The sequence below is a fragment of the Protopterus annectens genome, chromosome 5.part1, assembly GCF_019279795.1.
Source record: "Protopterus annectens isolate FY-2018-M chromosome 5.part1, PAN1.0, whole genome shotgun sequence".
NCBI classification, from domain to species: Eukaryota; Metazoa; Chordata; order Ceratodontiformes; family Protopteridae; genus Protopterus; species Protopterus annectens.
Window position 1 is genome coordinate 32632449 of NC_056736.1, and position 21184 is coordinate 32653632.

A 21184-nucleotide genomic window follows, 5' to 3' on the forward strand; every position below is an offset into this window, starting at 1 on the left:
AGAGTACTCATAGCAGTTTGGATAGAAAGGCATACCCCAGATGACTGGTGAATAAGTATTCTAGTGCAATAATATAATAACAAAGGGGGAATTCATAACTGGGCAGTATAGCAGTATCATATTCCTGTCACACTGCATGAAGGTGCTGAAGAAGGTGATTGATAAATAAATGATCCGATTCAGATGAGGATGCAGCACAACTGACCTGATATTTGCATTGAGAAAGATAATGGAGAAGAAGCTAGAGATGAAGAAAAGTCCAAATGAGTACTCCTAGACTTGGAAAAAGTATATGACCTGGTCCAAGTGTGTGTGATGACTTAAATAAACTTGCAATGACATACCTTTAGACTAGATAAGTGATCAATAAATATCTGTTTGGTTTCTACAAAATATTGTGGATCACTTTGAGTTGAGTGAGTATTAAATATTCCAGCTCAAGCCAGCCAAATTTCTGTAATGTTAAGCAGTGAAATGTTTTGTTGGTTATATTAGTAAAAGATTTTGTTCTTTTAGTATATCAGCTCCAATCTTTTTTTTTTTTTTTTTGGGGGGGGTGAATGTTAATTGCATGTTAATGAATATCAATGGTGTATATAGCAGTTGCTTTTATTGCTGAGTCTGATAGATATTTTGATTTAAACAGCATTGCATAATTTTGGCTAGATTTCTTTTATACATAGTTGAAAAGAATGATTGCTCCAAGTAATTTTGTTTGTGGTACAATTTAAAGTATACTATCACATTGTGAAGTCATGTATTGAGTTTATAGGCTATTTCCAAGTATTTTTTAATTTTTCTATGTAGGAGAAATTGGGATTCAAATTTTTTTTATAGAATGATAAATGACTGCTAAATTTTAGCTTGCAGCTATGTATGACTAACATTTTTTTTCATAAGAGTATTTAATTTTCTATGAGTTGTAAAAGTACAGTGCCATTTGAAAACTTAGGCTTATAAATGATAAATATATTAAATAGAAATGGCCCAAGAATTGACTTTTGAGGTACTTCTGCACCACTATGGTAAAAAGAACAGAAAGAATGTCCATCTTACACATCCTGGACAATGAGTGAGGTGATTTTTTAAACCAGACAATAGAGCTCTGACTTGTAACTAGATTAGTTAGTTTAGAAAGGAGTGTTTGATTTAAGATTATATCAAATGACTTAGACAAGTCTAAGAATACAGACAGGACTAGAATCCCCTAATTTATACATAAGTGTATTACAGTTGAGAAAGTAAGTAGAGTAGCACGTGTATTGTTTTAGGACATAATCCATGTTAATTTGGAGAAATTAAGTTATCATTTATTCCTGTATCCCTTTTTTCTAGAATTTTGTAAAGCGATAACAAAATGTTTACAGGGCTATAGTTATAGTGGTTGATTGAGATGCCACATTTATGAAGAGAGATGAAATAAATTAGTTTCCACAGTATACATACATAAAGTTCTTTTATAGATCTGTTTATTAGTGGTACAGTAGGGCAACCTTTTTTTGTTCTACTAGTAGTGCAATAAAATAAGCAATTGACCCTGTTGCTATGCTAAGGCATTTATTCATTATACACTTTAATGTTTAAGACAAATAAATGCAATAAGAAATAGAGAACATATGACAGTAAAAGCTTTAGCAATGCAACAGAGGCCTCCAAGCATAGGTATTAGTATATCCAAAGAAAAGCTATCAGAGCTTCAGAAAGAATCTCCTAGTGACGGTAAGAGCTGCAGCCAAAAGGGACAGGTTCCCAATCACAGAAAATGCAATTCTGACTAATGTGCATGTCTCTGAATCACAGGTAATTTCAGTGAGTACAGATTGCCTAGCACTATCTCAGTTACACACACAGACACACACAGAAACACACACGCACACACGCACACACACGCACACGCGCTCACACACAGACACACACACACACACACACACACACACACACACACACACACACACACACACACACACACACACACACACACACACACACACACACACACACACACACACACACACACACACTCACACAGACTTTCACATGGTTTATCTGTCCACAAGTTGACAAAATGTCCCTGATCTATCTTCTTATTTTATCCATACCCTCTTAAATTACAGTCTCTTATAGTCAAAGTCAGTATATTTTTTTCATATTATTGTTCACGTGCATCATGATGCTAAACTTATTGTTATCTATCAGCTTTATAAGTTAGTGCAAGTAATAGATTAAAACTGATCTTGATTTTGCAGAATGTTACAGATGTTGCCTTTTAATATCTACCCATCCCTTGTAATTCACAGACTGTCACAATCAGTGAGCACGGCAACCATTTTAATTACATAATGTGCATTAATGTATTAAATATACTCATCTCTAAGCCCACCTCAGTTGGCACAGAGGTTTAAGACTCTGGCTTACCAAGCTCCTTTCTGTGCTTTGGATGCAAGATTTGAAACATTCTACCACTTTTAGTTTAAATTGTTTTTTTATGTATTTGTTTAAACTTAAGGAAATATGTTAAGAGTATCTTGGGTGTCTATTATTGGTACAGAGGACTAGCACTTTGCTATTGAAATGGATGTGTACTGAGGCTGCAGGATATGAATCTTTTTAAATGCCTGTACAGCATGGTATAAAGAGTACCCTGGTGTACAGTGTTTCCCATGGCCTGAGAATTTCATGCTGGAATGCGTGTTCTTGTTTCTCTTTAAGTGTCTTTTGGCAAAAATATGAAGAGTATCACAAGAAAGTATTCCTGGTGTCTAGTGTCCCCCCAGCCCTACATCTTTCTTGCTGCAAAATGTGTTCTATTATCTTTTTACTTGCCTTTAGATTACAATGTAAAGAGTATTCCTGGTTACTAGTGTTTTCAACTCACCAGTATTGTGCATTTGCTCATTAGTCTAGGAGAGTGTGGCGGTATGACAGCCCCCCCCATTCATGCACACACACACACACACGCACACACACACACACACACACACACACACACACATACACACACACACACACACACACACACACACACACACACACACACACACACACACACACACACACACACACACACACACACACACACACACACACACACACACACACACTCTCTCTCTCTCTCTCATACAAACACAGGACCCCCACCACTACCTTGCCACTACACTCCTTGACATTTATCTTTATTTGATCTCACTCAATAAATGTAATAGGTGAATATGACCTTTTGGTCATGTTCATTAAGACAGCTAGTTATGGTGAACATGAGCTTTTGGTCATGTTCATTAACACAGCTAGCTATGGTGAACATGAGCTTTTAGTTGTGTTCATTAACACAGCTAGCTATGGTGAACATGAGCTTTTGGTCATGTAGATTAACACAGCTAGCTATGGTGAAAATGAGCTTTTGTTCTTGTTCATTAACACATCTAGCTATGGTGAACATGAGCTTTTGGTCATGTAGATTAACACAGCTAGCTATGGTGAAAATGAGCTTTTGTTCTTGTTCATTAACACATCTAGCTATGGTGAACATGAGCTTTTGGTCATGTAGATTAAAACAGCTAGCTATGGTGAAAATGAGCTTTTGTTCATGTTCATTAACACATCTAGCTATGGTGAACATGAGCTTTTGGTCATGTCCGTTAACACAGCTAGCCAAAGTATCTTATGCAGCTAAGGCATTCTCTGAATCTCACAGCTGAGTAAATGCTGTACTTCAGATGTTTCCAGGAGGAAGGACATATGGCTGGTTTGCTTAATCAGCTTCACTGGAATGCCTGATCAGCATTTGTGGTACGGTACAGAGACAGCCTGCCAGTGTTGTGCCACTTCATGATACAGCACTGTAGTGGGACTGTCTCTGAATTTGAAATGGTTACCACAAGAGGTAAAACAGGCTTAGTCCTCTCAGTATAATTTTTGAATTCCATTCATTGTTAAACAGCACCAAATACTATGTCTTGCTTTTATCCAGGATGGTATGACTTCTAGTGTGCAGATGATGTCAGATTTTGAATTTGGTGGCATATATGTTGTGGCTACATGAAGTATCTTAACTGGTTTAATCTGATGTGGATAACTAGTGTTTAAGATGTATTGAACAAGGATATTGTTAGCTTAAAAGTATTTTTTTTATTTGTTTTGCTATTCCTTCTGCATTGTTTGTGAGATTATTTTTTTTATGTTTTGCATGAAATTTATATTTTACTGTGAGAGAATTAATTTGTTTGCTTTTATCTAGATTAGTGAGAAACTGGATTGGCAATAAAAGTTGCTACAAGGAAACTGTAGGTTTGGTATTATTTGCTAAACATTATTGGGTTGTGGTAATTAATGTTTAAGAAGAGCAACATTGTTATTATTCTTCATATTGCTACCATATATTGTTATGTTGCACTGTATTGTTAGTATTCAGGGTACAGCTGAATGTGGTAGCTGGTGTTTTTTTTTTTTTTCCTGCTATTTTCTTTATTGGTTATAATTATGTGAAAATTTAATGGCCCTGTGGGAGTGGCCAGTGATAGCAGTTGATGGAGAGAGAAGCAGATTCTAATTTAGAAGAGAAGCAAACAATCAGTTTGAGCATGTGCATTATGGAATCCTAGATAACTCTGTGGTGCTTACAGATGCTTAAGTAAGTAATGGTGATATCTGTATTGAAATATAATGTAAGAAGCTATGAAGGTTGCACTCACTAATCCTAAACATTTAGTTTCTCTTGAAATCACCTTGGACCAAGTCTTATAATTCCTGTCAAAATATAAAAATAATGTTTCTTTTGGACCAGATAACAAACCAGGCTGCATTCCAATCAGTACCAAGTATGCTCTGAGTGTCTACTTAAACTGTTCATCCTCAGCATATCCACAGGGCTTTTCCCTGCTGCCTGGAGAATAACCACTGTGATTTCTCTACACAAGGGTGACCCCCCTTTTGTTGAAAGTAATCATATGACGTTACTTATGTATTATCGCAACCAGATTCCAAACAAGTTGATAATACGTACCTCAGTCTTGATGACACACTTGCATTTTTTAATACTACCTTCCTGAGCATCCTTAATTACCATGCCCCCATAAGACTTTCCAGAATCAAAGCACAACCCTCCCCATGGCTACAGAAAACCACTAAGTCAGAAATGAAAAACAGGGATAAAGCTTGGGAGCATTGGCACAAAACCAAGACCCCCTCAACTAGACAGAAATTCCTAGAACTACGCAATAGAGTCAAAAAAGCTAATAAAATAGGACAAATACCAATACTACCAGTCTGCCCTAGACTCCTCCGAACACAGCCCCAAACAATTCTGGTCCTTCATAAACTCCATCCTCCACCCAGGTAAAGTCAGTACCCCTCCTCCTAACATCCCTCACTCCTCAGAAAATATTGCTACCTCATTCAACACACACTTCACACAAACCATACTATCACTAGCTAAACAACACAACCCCCCCTCCCCTCCAACCCACACCTTCAACTACTAATCTCCCCACTGCCTTCTCTTTTTCTCCTGTACCTACCTCCAACATAAAAATCTCTTAACTAAACTTAAACCCGCCAAATTAGCAGCAGACAACCTCCCAAGTGAATACCTACAAATTGCAGCTGATGCTCTGGCCTACCCAGTATCCATCTTGATTAACCGATCTCTGTCAGAAAGTTATGTTCCCACACTGTGGAAAGTATCACATATAATTCCCCTCCACAAAGGCGGACCCTCCACAGAACTAACCAATTACTGCCCCATAGCTATTCTTTCTCCACTCTCCGAAATACTAGAGAGATGCATACGCTCTCAGGTCTCAGACTACCTCCTTACTAACAACCTCCTTTCCAATACTCAGCATGGTTTCTGACCAAACCATAGCACCACCACTGCCTTACTCTCCTTTACTAACACTATCCTTCAGCATAAAAACAATGGCTATCTCTCCTCAGCTACTTTCCTAGACCTATCTAAAGCATTTGACATGGTTCCACACAAACAACTTATCTCTGTCCTCAATAACCTATCCTTCTCACAATCAGTCACCAACTGGTTTCAGAGTTGCCTGTCTGACCGCCAACAATCCATTGTATGGCAGAATGACATATCTCCCCAACTACTTGTCTCCATAGGGGTTCCCCAAGGATCCATCCTTGGACCCCTACTCTTCTGTGTTTTCACAAATAATCTAGCCTCTGCCACCACACATGGCACACTCATACAATATGCAGATGACTCAACCATCATCTGCTCAGCCCAGTCCCTACCCAAACTGCAAAAAGTCACACAGGAAGCCTTTTCCTGTGTTGAAACTTGGTTATCCAAGGCCCAATTAATACTCAACCCAAACAAAACTAAATTACTCATCTTCCAACCCACCAAACATACTCAAAACAACTTTCACTTTAACATCACAGCAAAAGACAACACCACTATGTACCCAATTGAACACACCAAATTGCTAGGAGTGGAAATAGACAATAAACTAAAATTTGACATTCACATATCCATGACCATAAAAAAAGTCCACAAAAAGCTAGGAGCATTATACAGAAATAAGCATCTTCTCACCAAAGCAGCAAAGATTTCAATAGCAAATTCCCACCTTATCTCCACCCTACTTTATGCCTCTCTAATATATACCAACCTAAGGCAATGCGATCTAAACAAGCTAGAGAACTGCTACAACAAAATTGCCAAATTCACCACAGGGGCATCCTACCGTAGTCACCACTGTCTCTCACTTGCTGAACTGGGCTGGCTTGAACTCCCTCTCCTCCTTCAATGGTATCAACTCTCACTCGCCCACAAACTAGTAAACCATCCACTAAATGTCCCATCCCTCCAGAATCTACTCCAATCCTATTGCACCACCAGACCACTAAGATCCAGCAACAAAAATCACTTGCAGTTCACTAAAGTCAATAACTCTGCTGGTGAAGCACCATAGCCAAATTATGGAACTCCCTCCCACCCACAATTACCTCCGTACCATCATGTACCCACTTCAAAACTTTACTAAAAGCACACCTAAAAACATACTGGCTATGCCCTTGCAACTCCCACTCTAATATCACCCACCCCATCCAACTACTACCTTTCTTTCCACTCCACTAACTACCTTGATTATAGCAAGCTCAGATGCTCATAAGCCTAGTACTTATACAGCAGGAACTTCTTATTTTAACATTTGTTAATGTCTGTTATGTACTTCACAGATAAAGATTCTAGTTGTCTACTGATGTACTATGTTCTTCATCTGTTAATATGTTGTAAGTAATTGCTATGTAAATTGTTAATCGCTATGTAATCCAATGTAACTACTGTCTGTTTATTTTAATTGTGGAGCTTTTCTCCCGGGCCTCCACTGAAAATGGACCTACGTCCTGTTGGACACTCCTGGTCAACAAATATAAATAAATAAATAAATAAATAAATAAATAAATAAATAAATATGTAAGTATTGACAGATATTCACATTTCTCCAATTTCTAAGAAAGTTTCTAAGAACAATGTTTAAAAGCTGTCCCTATTTTGTGGGCCTTTGACCCACCATTACTTTACACTCTGGCCCGATTTCTTCTGTTAACAGATTGACAGGCATAATACTCAGTGACTGTGCTGTGAAATCAGTACCTGCAGACTTTAAATTGTATGAAACATTAATGCATGGCATTGCTAATTGACTGCAATGCTTGTTGATTTAAATGACTGACTGCAATGGTCAGGGATTTATGGAAAAAATATTTTATGAGGGACAGAAGAGGTGCCTGTAAGGAATAGTAACTACCGTGCCAGTGATTTCTCAGGAACTGCTGCCTTTCTCCTTAGCGGAACTCCTGTCCCAGGGGTGTAAACTGTTATCCTGCTTCACACAGCTAGTGTTGGTAATCTCAACTTGTAAAGGTAGCAAGTAGCAAGCAACAGGCATTAAGGTGTCAACGTTAAAAGATGGTGACAATAACAACACAATCATAACATACTATAGGTAGTGCCACAATGTCTTCTACTGCTCTGGTAACTCCAGCTCACATTTCTACCAACAAAACACCACTGCAACCATTCTGCAGGCCTTCACGGCCGAATCTCCCCAATATCTGTCTCAGTCCCCACAACAGTCTCTTGTTTCCTTCCTGCTGTCAGTGCACTCTATACTCCACAAATACACTTTATCTGTTGAATGTATCATTCCCCCTGTACACTTGTGTGACAATACTGTACTGCAGACAGCACAATGGAAAAAAAATCTAATCTGGTTCTGATAATACATAAGTACCCATATGACAGTCAGCCTTAACAGCCTTATATGGAAAACCATGGAATGTATCAAAGAAGAACTCATTTATTCAAGCATAGGTAACTTAACTGATCTAGTCCTCACTCAGTTTGGTTTTGTGAAGGCCAGGTCTTATCTCCTTAACTAAACTAACTAACTAAAAAAGGTTACAGATGCTGTAGTCAGGGGCCACTCTGTGTATGCTGCTAATCCTGACCAGGTCAAGGCTTCTTACACCACCCTTCATTCTGGTATTATTGAAATGTTAGACAACCTTAATGCAGTCCCATACATTGTCCACTAGACTGTAAGATAGCTATACAGCAGACCATAAGTAGTGAAAGTTGCTGGTATCCTGGATTGTAACTAGTGGGATAACAATGTGCCTTGCCCTATTGTGTATGACAGTTATTTTGCAGATATCAAAGCCAATATCCCTAAAGTGTGGTTGACCATGTTTGTTGATGACCTCAAGCTAGTTACTGTTAATCACTCATCCACTGATACTATACTGCTCTTAAAAGGGTGGGAAAATGCACATACTTGATGCACTGAAAGCCATTTTGAGCTAAATGCAAAAAAGTGCAGCATAATTCACAAAAAAAAACTGTTTCTACCTCATATTTATAAGTGGTACTCTTCTTCAAACAGATGCTGTGAGTGCTTATGCTGACAACATATCTCATTCCATCTACATGTTTCCACAATAGTCAAAAAATCTTGCCATGTTTCTACCATAGTCAGGAAATCCTTCAGTCTGTCCCAGTTAATTTCCAAGAGAATGTCTTTAACCTTGTACCACAGTAATCTTACATTGATTGTTTAAAAAGTTTGTAATTGTTGTTTGATTAGTCTTGATGAAGTCTGAATATTGTAGGATAACTGCAGCTTTTTCAGTGGCATTAGGCTAAATTTTCATAAAAAATAATAAAAGTGTTAATTCCTCCAACAATTCTGATACTTTAGCACAATCTTTCTATGAAGCCTACCAGCAGTGCTAAGATAAGCAGTGTATTGTTTTTTATTACATGAAAGACTCAGCCCTATTTGACCTCCTATTTCTTCATAAAAACAGTTGTCTCTACCAACATTTGTACTATAGACCTATATTTACATGCACAAATAAACAAAACTCCCTCAAGGGATAGATTTCTAGGACATCTCAGCCTGTGGAATAAATTAGCACTACGTGTCAAGCAACATACTACATTATCTGCTTTAAGGCTTGTCTTTATGCTTGGATGGGCATATACAAATTGAAACCAGGGTTATCATATGCAGCTCTGCCTTATTTAGGTGGTGGGCACTGTAAAGAACTTGTAAAGTGTGCCAAAAACTTTGTGTCTGCTTAAAAGTGCATATGGCTAGTTCTCTTATTGTTCCTGTGACCAGTTACCTACTTTTGTTCCAATGATGGATAGTCACACAACGCAACTGCAAGGATAAATTCCATCTAAGCAGCATTTAGGTAGGGTTATAGCATTTGCAGTGCTCAGATTATGCTCAAATACTATTCTTTAATGTTGCTTAGAAATCCGTTTTCAGTTGAAGTTTATGTCTCAAGTGCAAACTAGAGTGCACCTGTCCCTTTGAGGAACTTTTGCTAAGCACAGCCTACACACTATACTTAGAAATATAAGCTTGTATGATGAATTCTTGACTATGAAGTAAAGTAATGTATCACACTGTTTAAGCAAGACTGACTGATGCAGGGATTCCTTTGACAGTTTTCTTGAACTTTTGAAATGCCAGCTCACAGGCTGGAGTCTGGTTGAACGTATCTGTCATCTACATACTTCTAGAAAATTGATGTCGCATTCTTCACTCCAAAGAACATTTTGGATAGTTGTTCAACACAAATATGGTCACAAAATGTTGATCTCTCCCTGACTACATGATTGGAGCATATCTGTCCCCAACCCTTGCTGATGACAATAGTGGTTAGATTCTTAAAGCCATCCAGCTGCTCTAAACCTTCCTTTGTCTTGGGCATCAGTTGAGAATCTGCCTCTGTTTGACTGTGAGTTTTCTGCAGTGCATACAGGATCTGGTGCTGCTATCTATTTTTGGTACTAACACCACTGGCAACTCCCAAAGACTGTTTATCTCCTGGATTACTTCTCATTCCACACATCCTGCAAGCCATCTTTAAGAGTTTGCCTAACTCATTCAGTCATATTGCTTTGATTTCCTGAATCAAGGAATGAAATAGCTGCTGGGAGAAAACAACCTCATCCATAAAAGTGTGGAGCTGAACCTCACCAAAGAGATCTTCAACCAGATCACCCTCTATCATGGTAGGGATTTATCATGTTACAATGACATGGATTTTGCTTCTGTCTCCTGCTTGGCGACACTACCATATAGTTAGTATTATCCATCTACTTTTTAGTGGTAAAAATACCTTTCCAGGCTGCTTGAGATTATTGTGTCTAATAGCAATACTTAACATCACCTGCTGCCCATAGGAATACTCCCTGCCTCTGGGTGTCCTATCATTCCTATCATACCACACTTCAGCTACTATTGCACCTTTGGCAGGTGCTCTTAGACCATTGATCTGAGCTCCAAAGTACAGTCTTCATGTTTAGGATTTAGTCTACCACAGGCTCCTTTTGGACATCATCTTCACCAATCAACTCATTATGAAATAAATCCAGTGACCCCAGCACTCGGTGACCATGCAATAGCCCAAAGGGTAAAAAAAACTTTGGATTCCCGGGTCACCTTCCCACCTGCAAAGAGAATATGGGGCAGATACTTATTGCACTCCTTTTTGAACTGTTCTACTAAAACTCTTTACAAAGATGGGGCATAATCTTTAAATGCTTTAATATAAGATCATAGAACAATAAGAAGTACAAGGCAATAGAGTCATGTAGCTATTTACTACTTGACAGTACTCATCCTCAGAATGAACCTCCTTCCTTCAGGAGGGCCACACCAGTAAAGCCAGGGGTGAATTTGTGCATACATATACAATTGTCTAGTTTCCATTTGAAGGAAAATAATGTATCACACTGTTTAATTTCAATGTGAATCTATTAAAGATTTGAGGAGGATGCTGTACAATGAGTCTGTCTCTCCACCTTATTTTATTAATCTGCTGGTTAAGATTAGATGTTTTCTTCTGGATTTTGTGAGATGTATGAAAGATCCAGGACTATTGGTTCCCTGATGGCTAAGAAGACAAGGCCTAGGTCTCCCCTCTGGAGTCGACCTGTCAACAAAGACAAATAAATAAGTAAATAATATCAGACATTTGGTAGTTTTTTGCTGTTAACTTAGGGATTATAAAGCAGTAATCTTCTTAGTCAGGACCTTCTGGGGTCCTTCTAGTTGTTTAATATATCTTGTGAGCTAGATCCTGAGTGAGTCATTGCATTTAATAAACTGGTCTAATCAATGCCAAATATAATTGGACAATGATCTCTTTGGATCTGAAAGGTATCCCACAAATGATCATCTGTGCTAGGTAGAAGGACTTTCTTGCTGCTGCCATTACATCATGATCAAAGGAGAGTGAACTATAAATCCAAGTACTAAGATCTCTAAAACATTCTCATTTTGGAGAGGGGATTGTCCATGTTGTATGCTGGAGGATGGATTGTTTGCCAAAAGCAACTATGTTACACTTTTTAGGTTTACTTTAAGCACATTGTTAACGCATCAATTGTTTGCAAGTATAATTTCTTGTAACAGGTTTATAGGTTCATAGGTTGGTACTAGGCTATCAGCCCTAGGGCCTATACAAGCCTAGCCATAACAATTCTGTGGCTATTTCTTCCCACGGTATTTACTTCCCTAGATCCCTGTCTAGCAGGGTGACTGATGTGATCCCTGGGGTGAATTTCCTATCTCCCATCCAATCATCAAGGTTCCTTTTGAAGGGGGCCAAAGAGGTACTCTGCTTGACATGTATGGGCAGTCTGTTCCAGAGTCTGGAGAGTCTCTGGGTCAGGAACCTATCCCTCCAGCATGTTTTGTTCATTGTGATGACAAGGTTTAGATCCCTGGACCATGTGTCTCTGAAGGAATGAGATTTCTTTAAGTGTAGCATGTCCAACAGCTCTGGGTTTGACATGGCCTTGTATGTTAAGCAGAGATCACCTCTGAGTAGACGATATGCGACAGAGTATAGGTGGAATTTTTTTAGACGGTCAGCATAGAGCATCTGCTTTAGGCCTGTGATTCTTTTAGTGAGGCATTTCTGCAGCCTTTCCAGTTGTTGCAGATGTCTTGAGAGGTACATACCAAATGGGGCATTGTATTCTATAATGGGTCTAATGAGGGATGAGTACAGTGGGAAAATTACCTCCCTTTTTCTAGATGAAAAGCCCTTAGTGATGAGGTGTGCCACATAGAAGGATTTATTGACTGTTGTGGAGATGTAGTTATCGAAGGTGAGACCACTGTCCACCTGTGTCCCTAAGTCTCTTATCACACTTTTGGTGTTTAGTGTACTGCCACCTATGTGGTAATTCACAGGTGCATGTTTTTTTTCCCAAACATCTGTTTATGTAAGGCCCTTTTGTAGAATATCCACATCATTTGGGGATTCAATAATGGCTCCCAGTTTGCAGTAATCATTAAACTTTGTTAACCAGAGTCCCTTAGTGTTGGCCTGTACTTCAGAGAAGTAGATGCCAAACAAGAGTGGCCCCAGGACTGAACGCTGAGGTACTCCACTTGTCACTTGTCTTGAGCTGGATTTGGAGTTGGCTACTTTTACAGTGTGGGTTCTGTCAGTAAGCCAGTTGGCAACCCATCGAGTGACATAGGGATTAATGCCCAGCTTAGTAAGTTTAGCTATGATTCCAGAGTGGGAGATGGTGTTGAAGGCCTTGGTGAAGTCCAGATAGGCTGTGTGGACCACCTTACCCTTGTCCACGGCTCTGGAGTCTGACTCAAAGTAACAGGGCTTGAATGTCAGAAGGTGACTTTACTATGACTCTTGGTTTGCAGTACTTCGCAAATTCTGGTCAGCCAATGATCGTGGTTTGTGATGTAGAGGTCAGAATACTAAATGGCAAACAAAACATGTCCCATCATTGAGCCCTACAAAACACCACTGGTTACCATCATACTCTTTGATGAAACACCTTCTACATGAACTGCAGGGGTTTTATTCCTTAGCCAATTTGCTATCCATCTTACAGCACTGAAATCTTTTTGTAATGAATTTAGCTTACTAAGTCTGCTAGCATACAGTATAACATCAGTGGCCTTGGCCAGGTCAAGATATGACACAGGTGTAGCATATCCACTATCAACAGCTTATATTATTCTTTCAAACCACTTAACCAGCCAAATTGGTGTAGGTCTACCCTAATGGGATTTTCATGTCAGTTATAATATGCTCCATAGTTTTGCATATAAGATTTATCAGGCTGATGTGCCTATAACTTCTGGGATTAGTGGAGAGCCATCCTTGTGAAGTGGCATCACCTCTGCTCTGCGTCAAACTTCATAGATGAATCCAGTGGTTAAATTCAAGTTAGACAATTTAAGGAGTGGCCATTTCAAAACTTGCTTGGTACTGTTTATCAAACAGCCTGATAAAGTACAAGGTCCCATGGAGGTATTATTTTCAGTCTTTGAGAGAGCATTTAGTTCATGATCTTTGGTGATGATCTGAAGTCCAAGGGCTTCATAGATATATAGGCTTTGAATAGTAATTTATGTGGTAAAGTTGGCACTGAATTTGTTAACTAGTATGGTGGCAATGTTTACTAAGTCTACATAGGTGTGCCATCTTGAATAAGATAATAATAGGTGCTATTTCTAAGATTTATAACATAACTAAGGAAGGATTTGAAGTTGTCTTATTTTCAGATGCTAACCTCAGTTTATAGGCTGCTTTACTTTCCCTAATATATATTAAGTTTTTAGTCAATTGTTGATATTATTCTTGACTGAAGGGTCCATACATCTACAGTATACTTTAAAAAAGTATTTATGTTGTTGGACCACAAGGTTGACTTGCTTTTAAATTTCCCATTATATTTAGATCTTGCAGGTACTGCCAGTTCTCTACATTTATCTGAATGGACACATAACTTTTCTGTCTACCTTTCTGCTAAGGAGATGTCTGGAGATATGTTAGATTAAGTAAGCCTAGAAACTTCATAGAATTTAATGAGATATGTATGTCTGAAATCTTTGAATTTTTAGGTATTGGTATTTTCAAGTTTAGAAGTTCTAATAGTGATGGTAACTAGTTTATGATCTGACTTAGCTAGAGAGGAGATATCAGAGGTTATATTTGTCAGGACCAGGTCAAGATTACTATGCCCTCTAGTGGGTTTGTTAACAATATTTTCCAGGGAGCTTTTGTTTATGAAATGTGAAAGCATTTAGGAATATCCTACTTTTTGTGGCATGGGTGCTCCAGTTTAATGATGGATAGTTAAAGTCTCCTAAAATAATGAAGTTGTTGTTGATAGGAAGTTCATTGATGGCATCAATGAATTTTAAAATGATTATCATAAGACATAGAAGGTGTCCTGTAACAGGTTATATACTAATAGTTTTGTTTAGTAAGATTTGTAGATACGTGGGCTATGTTTGTGGCTCCCTGGGGATCTGTTTGTTAGTGATATGGTCCCTAACAAATATGGAAATGCCACCACAGTTGCCATCAGGTCTGAAAGCATGGTAGGGCCAAAGCTCAGATATAGACAGAGTGCTTTCTGAACACTTAAACCAAATTCCAGTCATTACACAGACATGGATGTCTTGCAGGAGAGCCTAAAGGTCAAACATTCTGTTGTTCAGACTTCTTGCATGAAGCAGAGTTGCATTAAAGTGTCCTTGTTTTGGATTAGATCGGTTAGTTATGCTGGGATGTCCATCTGTTTCACTCTGCCTAAAAATGCACTAAGGGAGCAGCAAAGGGTATAGCTAGTATTCATAAACCTTGGAATGAGAGTTGGAGACCATCCTTGGCTGTAGACCACCTATTCCCATGTTGACACATACTAGATCTTGCTGGAATGTCACCAACTATTTAGAAAATTGTTCAAGACAATTTCCTTTTTTTTTTGGAGAGTTCTGACATCTCTCTGTGGATTTTATTTGGGGTTTTGAGTGCCATGTCATTGTCAACTACATTGACCAAAACAATGTCATAGTCATATCTGGCAGGTCATTTATAGTCAACTCTGAAACAACAAGTAACAAATCTGATGTAGTGTTGTGTGTATGCTTTTTTGCTTTTCTTTATCATAGGTTTTAGATAAGATGGTGCGACCTTGTTATAATTATATATAATTTTACATATATTTAGTATATATATAAACACATGTATGATGTGGAAATGTATAGTGTGGCATTGAGGTAGTTTTAATAGTCACTATTTCTTATTTTATAATTGATTGCATATAAGTATAGTCATGTTTGAGATATTACAAATTTTATTTATAGGACATATATCAGTTTATATACATTATTAGATCTATTACAAGTCAATGTATGTGTTTCTCACACACAGTAGACTAGAGCAATTATACAATTATTACAAGCAGTATGTTGTTCTGATGAAGACTGTACATTACAGTTGAAAGCCAGGTCATTTATAGTACTTCCCATCATGTCAGAACTCCCTTAAACCATAACTTGTAGTTCACTTGTGGATCTTTGATTTGACAACAGTAAGAGGTCCATCCTTACAAGAAGCCCGGGTATGATGCCATCAGTGAGTATCAGATGCATAACTAATGTACTATAGTCAGATAAAACATTTGGCTGGATACTGATCAGTAGCACATCATCTAAAAAATGATGATCTGCTATGAACATATCCAGTCTACTGGCTGAGCCCGTTGACGGTGCAAAGAAAGTAAATGCTTTGTCTGTAAGGTGTTTTGCTCTTCATACATGCGTCATCCAGAACTTAATAGCATCCATATTCCTGGCTAGCCTAGGGCATGTTGATGTTATTCTAGCTACATGATTGCATGAGACCACATTGATGTCTCCACTTATAATTATGGGTAATTTGTGCCCTCCTATTTCACCTAGTGCATTATGAAAGTCATTAAAAGTGGTCAGGTTTTCCTGGTTTGGGCCATAAAAAGTTCTCTATTAAAAAAAGGAATCAAACAAACAAACAAGAAAAAAACCTTTCAAAGTGCTTAGTTTAAGAAGTGCTCACCTGCCCTTCTTGTCTGACCTAGCCTCACATTTCAGTTACTTTTGTCTGCTGCAAAAAACACACTTCCACTTCCATCAGTTGAGTTTCCCTTAAAAAAAACATGCTGACTTAACCTTACCATTAAGGCCTTTCACATTCCATGATAACCACTTCAGTCTCAGATCTCCCCTGTTAAAAAACACTTTAGCCAGTAAATAAGATGAAAAACAAGGCCGCTCTCTTAAGGGTGACAGGATGTGCCAATTTCTAGGGTGCACCTCTCTGAGATAACAGAACAGACCCCTAAGATAATACTGAAGTCTTGCGTGCCTATTCTTGCCACATAGGCTATGTGGACAAATGGTAGTGTATTTATGAAAGCTAAGTACAGGGCCAGTTCACTGACTATTCCTTCCTAGATTAATTATGAAACAGAATCACCATCTAGGCTCTACTGAAAGTATTGAAACAGTAGCTCTGGCTAGCAACAGGGCTGAGGTGCACCCAGATTAGGAACTAGTACCTGGATAAAAATATAACAAATTATAGACAAAACTTGTAAATCAGCAGAAAGCAGCAACTGCTAAGTAACGGCTACCAAAAGGCAAAACATAAACCTTTATGATCTCAACACCAATAGTGCAAAAAAAGCTGTTAATAAACAAGATGTTTAAATAAGTTTAACCAGTTATAGTCCATAAAAGTGTCACACTGGAAACTGTCCAGAGTTACAGATGCCTGGATTTGCTTTAGCTTTCTGGTTTTCAAATAGATCAGGGTCAGAAAGTCCATATCATGCTCTTGGTCATCTACAGAAAGGTTGGCAAGAGGAAAATGCCTATTGTCTTATGAATAAGGGCATTGCTAATAAGGATGTACTTTTCTTTGGTAATTTCTCTGGGCCTCAAGTAGACGGTCATGCTGATGTACCCTTGGTCTTGTTCTTGACTGGCACCTTTTATGCTGCTCTGGTGAATGGAGCAACTTTTGTTTCTCCTCAGGGCCAGCAGCTATTTGATGTGGTGGGGGGTGAGTTGAATTACCTTCTCTTTGAAAGTAAGTCTCTACTTGTTGATAATAATAAAAAAAACATGGCTTCTCCATTCCCCTGCACATAGAGTTCAGCCAGGAAATGCAGCTGCACAGCAAATCCCAGTTCCTTACATTGTTTCAGTGCAGGGACCAGATATTTTGTTTTATTAAACAGTCTGTGGAGAAATAGACTGGAGCACCTTGAACCACATCTCGGACCTATTTTCTTGGCCCTCTGAAAGCCCGCTTCCCTGTCTTTGTAGTTAAGAAAATGGACTATGAAATGCCTAGGAAAGTTCAAAACTGTTCTCATGTTGATACAGTGGTCTCTTTCAGTTGTTACTGGCTTTTCACACTGCTGCAGCTGCTGTAAAGCGTTCAGGATAAACTGAACAGGATTATATCCCTGCATTCCTTCAGGCAGGCTGACTATTCTTAAATTGTTTCTGCATTACCTATTTTCAAGATCATTGTTTTTACCTCCAGCTGGTGACTCCAGGTAGTGATATCTTCTATTTGCCTGGTATACTGTGAAAGTACTACTTGTTGTTTCATTAAGTATTGATGCTGCCACTCCAACTTGGCATCTAGCTCACCATATGTTTCTTCCCCTGTAGCCTTCAGTGCATGCAGATCCATTTTAACATACTTTAAAGAGGAATTCAATGAAGCCAAGGAATTCTGAATGGCATCCACCTCCAGCATACATGTTCTACCAGCAGTTGCATGTTTTCCCTTTGGCTTACCTGTCATGCTTCCCAATCCAAAGGGTATATGAGCAAAGATTTGTATTCACTGAATGGTAAGCAATTTTATATCCTACACAACCTTCAGAGAAAGAGCTCACTGGCAAGGTGAAGTGTGTTGTAATAATGTAACATTTAAATAGCAAAATAATTAAATAAATACATAAATAGATAGATAATCTCGCTCAATAAAGTTGTGGTAGCCAATTTGCTTCCATATCACACTCATTCCTAAGCATGCTCCTCATCACTAAAATGTCTTGATTTGTTGAGAAGTCCCGTGTAGTGGATCTGGGATTATTTATATCCTAGTGACTTTTTTTGGAAGTGCACCAGAAAGTGAAGTAGAGCTTGATTTTCAATTACCTAGTCTTATTGGATATAGGAAGCAATGACTTGTGTATGATCCTCATGATCTGTGTCCTTTTTTTTGAAATGGTGGCCTTAATGTTAGTTAAATACTTGCATCTGTCACAAAAAAATGTGTTATACTAAGTAAAATTCATTATCTGTGAGCATCAGACAATTACTACACTGCTAAGGATACCAGGTCCTATGAGGCTGACAAAAGAATGAAGACAAGTTGATTGATCCTCCATTTTAGCCAAGGGAATTAGGAGTATTACTTGAATAGTCGAAGTACTATATTTAGTTAAATGATATAGATACTGACTTTAGAGCAGTTTAAATAACTATCTGTGTTGAGTAATTATTGAAATATTCACTATGTAGACTGAATATTAGCTGCTAATGGAAAATCTGAGACCACTACAAGGTAAATATGAAAAAGAAGAGCAGCTATAGACTACTATGCAGGAAAGTTATGTACAGTGTAGCCCACTACACAATTGCAGATAGCTGTCCATACTATAGATAATGCAAATCAAACTAAACAGAAGAATTTTAGAGAGGTTAGACAGAGCGGTTCCATATGCATGCCAGCAGCTCTGACATTAAGCTGGCACTTATATATGTCACTATTGATCTAGAAAAACTTTCCCCTGCTGAAAATGTCTATTAAAATATATGCAACTTTGTCTACTTCAATGGAAGGTCAGAATCACTGTATAATCCACCACTAACAGGATATCCTTCTTATTTGTACAGTTTGGATCCCAGAATAGTCATAGCTATTCTCTGAAATGGTTCCTCAATAACAGGCAAAGGCATCAAGACAACCTTGTTTTTGTCTCTGGACTTTCCGTCCCTTTAACACTGCTAACAGGTCTTGATTCACCCTTTTAAATCTTTACAATCCTTAGCCAATAAAAATTCTTCATAATCTTTTTTTTTATGTCTGACTGCTATATTACTTCTTCCAGTAGCCCTTATTCTGGGGTCTGTTCCTTATCCAGCATCCCCTTGTCCCAATATCTGCACTCCCTCAGCCATAAAATATCCATAAGCTCCTTGACTGCCATCTTCAGATTCTGTAAAGTAGAGTCTGAAGGCTGAACCTGCTCATCTCATTCTTTGTGGCCTTACACAACAGGGCCATGGCTGGCTCATTTAGCACCTGATACCCCTCCCTAAACTGGCATTCCTCAATAATAGGCTGAGGAGGGGAAAAATTCTCTTTTTCAATATGACACGTCTCGCCCTCTTTTAACAAAACAACGCAACAAAAAAAAAAAAAACCTCTGATCTGGTGCCCAATACCATCACATTCTATGTGAGAGGAAAAAAATTGACATGCAGTGTTTAAAAAAATAAATAAACATGATGTGTTGATCTTTTCTCCTAATATCTTGTGCCAAGGCACTGTCTCCTTTATGCCATCCTAGCTAGATTACTGTTACTCAGATCCCCTCCAAAGGAAGTCTGGTACCTTCCACCACTTTAGCTTTAAGCAATGTCTGAATATAACCACCCATTTTTACCATGAAGTACCATCTTCCAAAAGGATCCCACCCAATACTTTCTCCCTGCAATTTTTATTTAGATTCTGTTTCATTACTACTGACCAACTATCCCTATGAAATATCTACATTGTCTGACCTGGGGTCCTGAATGAAGACATAACCATCAACTGAACTCACCCTCTGTATTTACCATACATATATATTTTTTCTTTTTTGTCTGACTACTACCAGTTACATTTCCCCTTGTATTACCACCTACCAGGCAAGACAAACTTTTACCTGTTGTGGCTTATACTCCATCTTACTGTATTGCCTAGCTCCCCCTCTGAAGCAGCCACCTCACCAGTCTTAGATGAAGATGTGGACCCTGGTTCTATCTCCCTCTTGTTGCTTCCCCATGATGTTTGTTTCCATGCCTTGTTGCGTGTAACAGTATACACTGAAGTACTGCATTGTTCAGGCCATTCCCTGTGAGGACATCTGCAGGAATACCTTCAAGCACAGTTACTTGTTTGCTCCCTTTTCTCTCTTTCCCAGTACAGATAAGCATTGACCAAAGGTGCTTGAAAAGCTGTTCTTGTCTAAAACCACAGCAGGCTTGACTATGGTTATGTCTGAGGTTGTGTCCATCTTGGAAATGGCATTTTCCTCTTCTACAAATCTATGATACGGACTTTAGAGATAGTCAGGTTGCCTCAAGGCAATCAACCACTATGTTGTGCTAGCCCTCTTTCCTGCCTCCTTAGATCTTTGTGCCACACTATGTCTCAATGCACAGTGATATTATGCATGCCTCTTTTGATGACATCTGAAAATTTTAAGACTAAAACCTGTGCATATGCCAGAACCATGGACCCCCACCATTATGTGAAACTTACTGTGATGGCTTAGGCTGAACTTTACTTGGTTCCCTTACACACATTTGCAATGCTGGGTACCTCACGACTTCAGTGGCTACCTGCTTGCTTGCTAGAGTTCCTCCATAATAACATCTCCAAAAGCAGTCATTTGATTAAATCCTCATATTCTCAAGTATAGTTTAATGCGCAACCAAAATATTTTTCCATGTATTTCAAATATGGCGAATTTACATGCAATAAGTGTTGGGTTCTACTGTATATTCATGCACACTGATATCTGTCTTTTTCTGTGCTC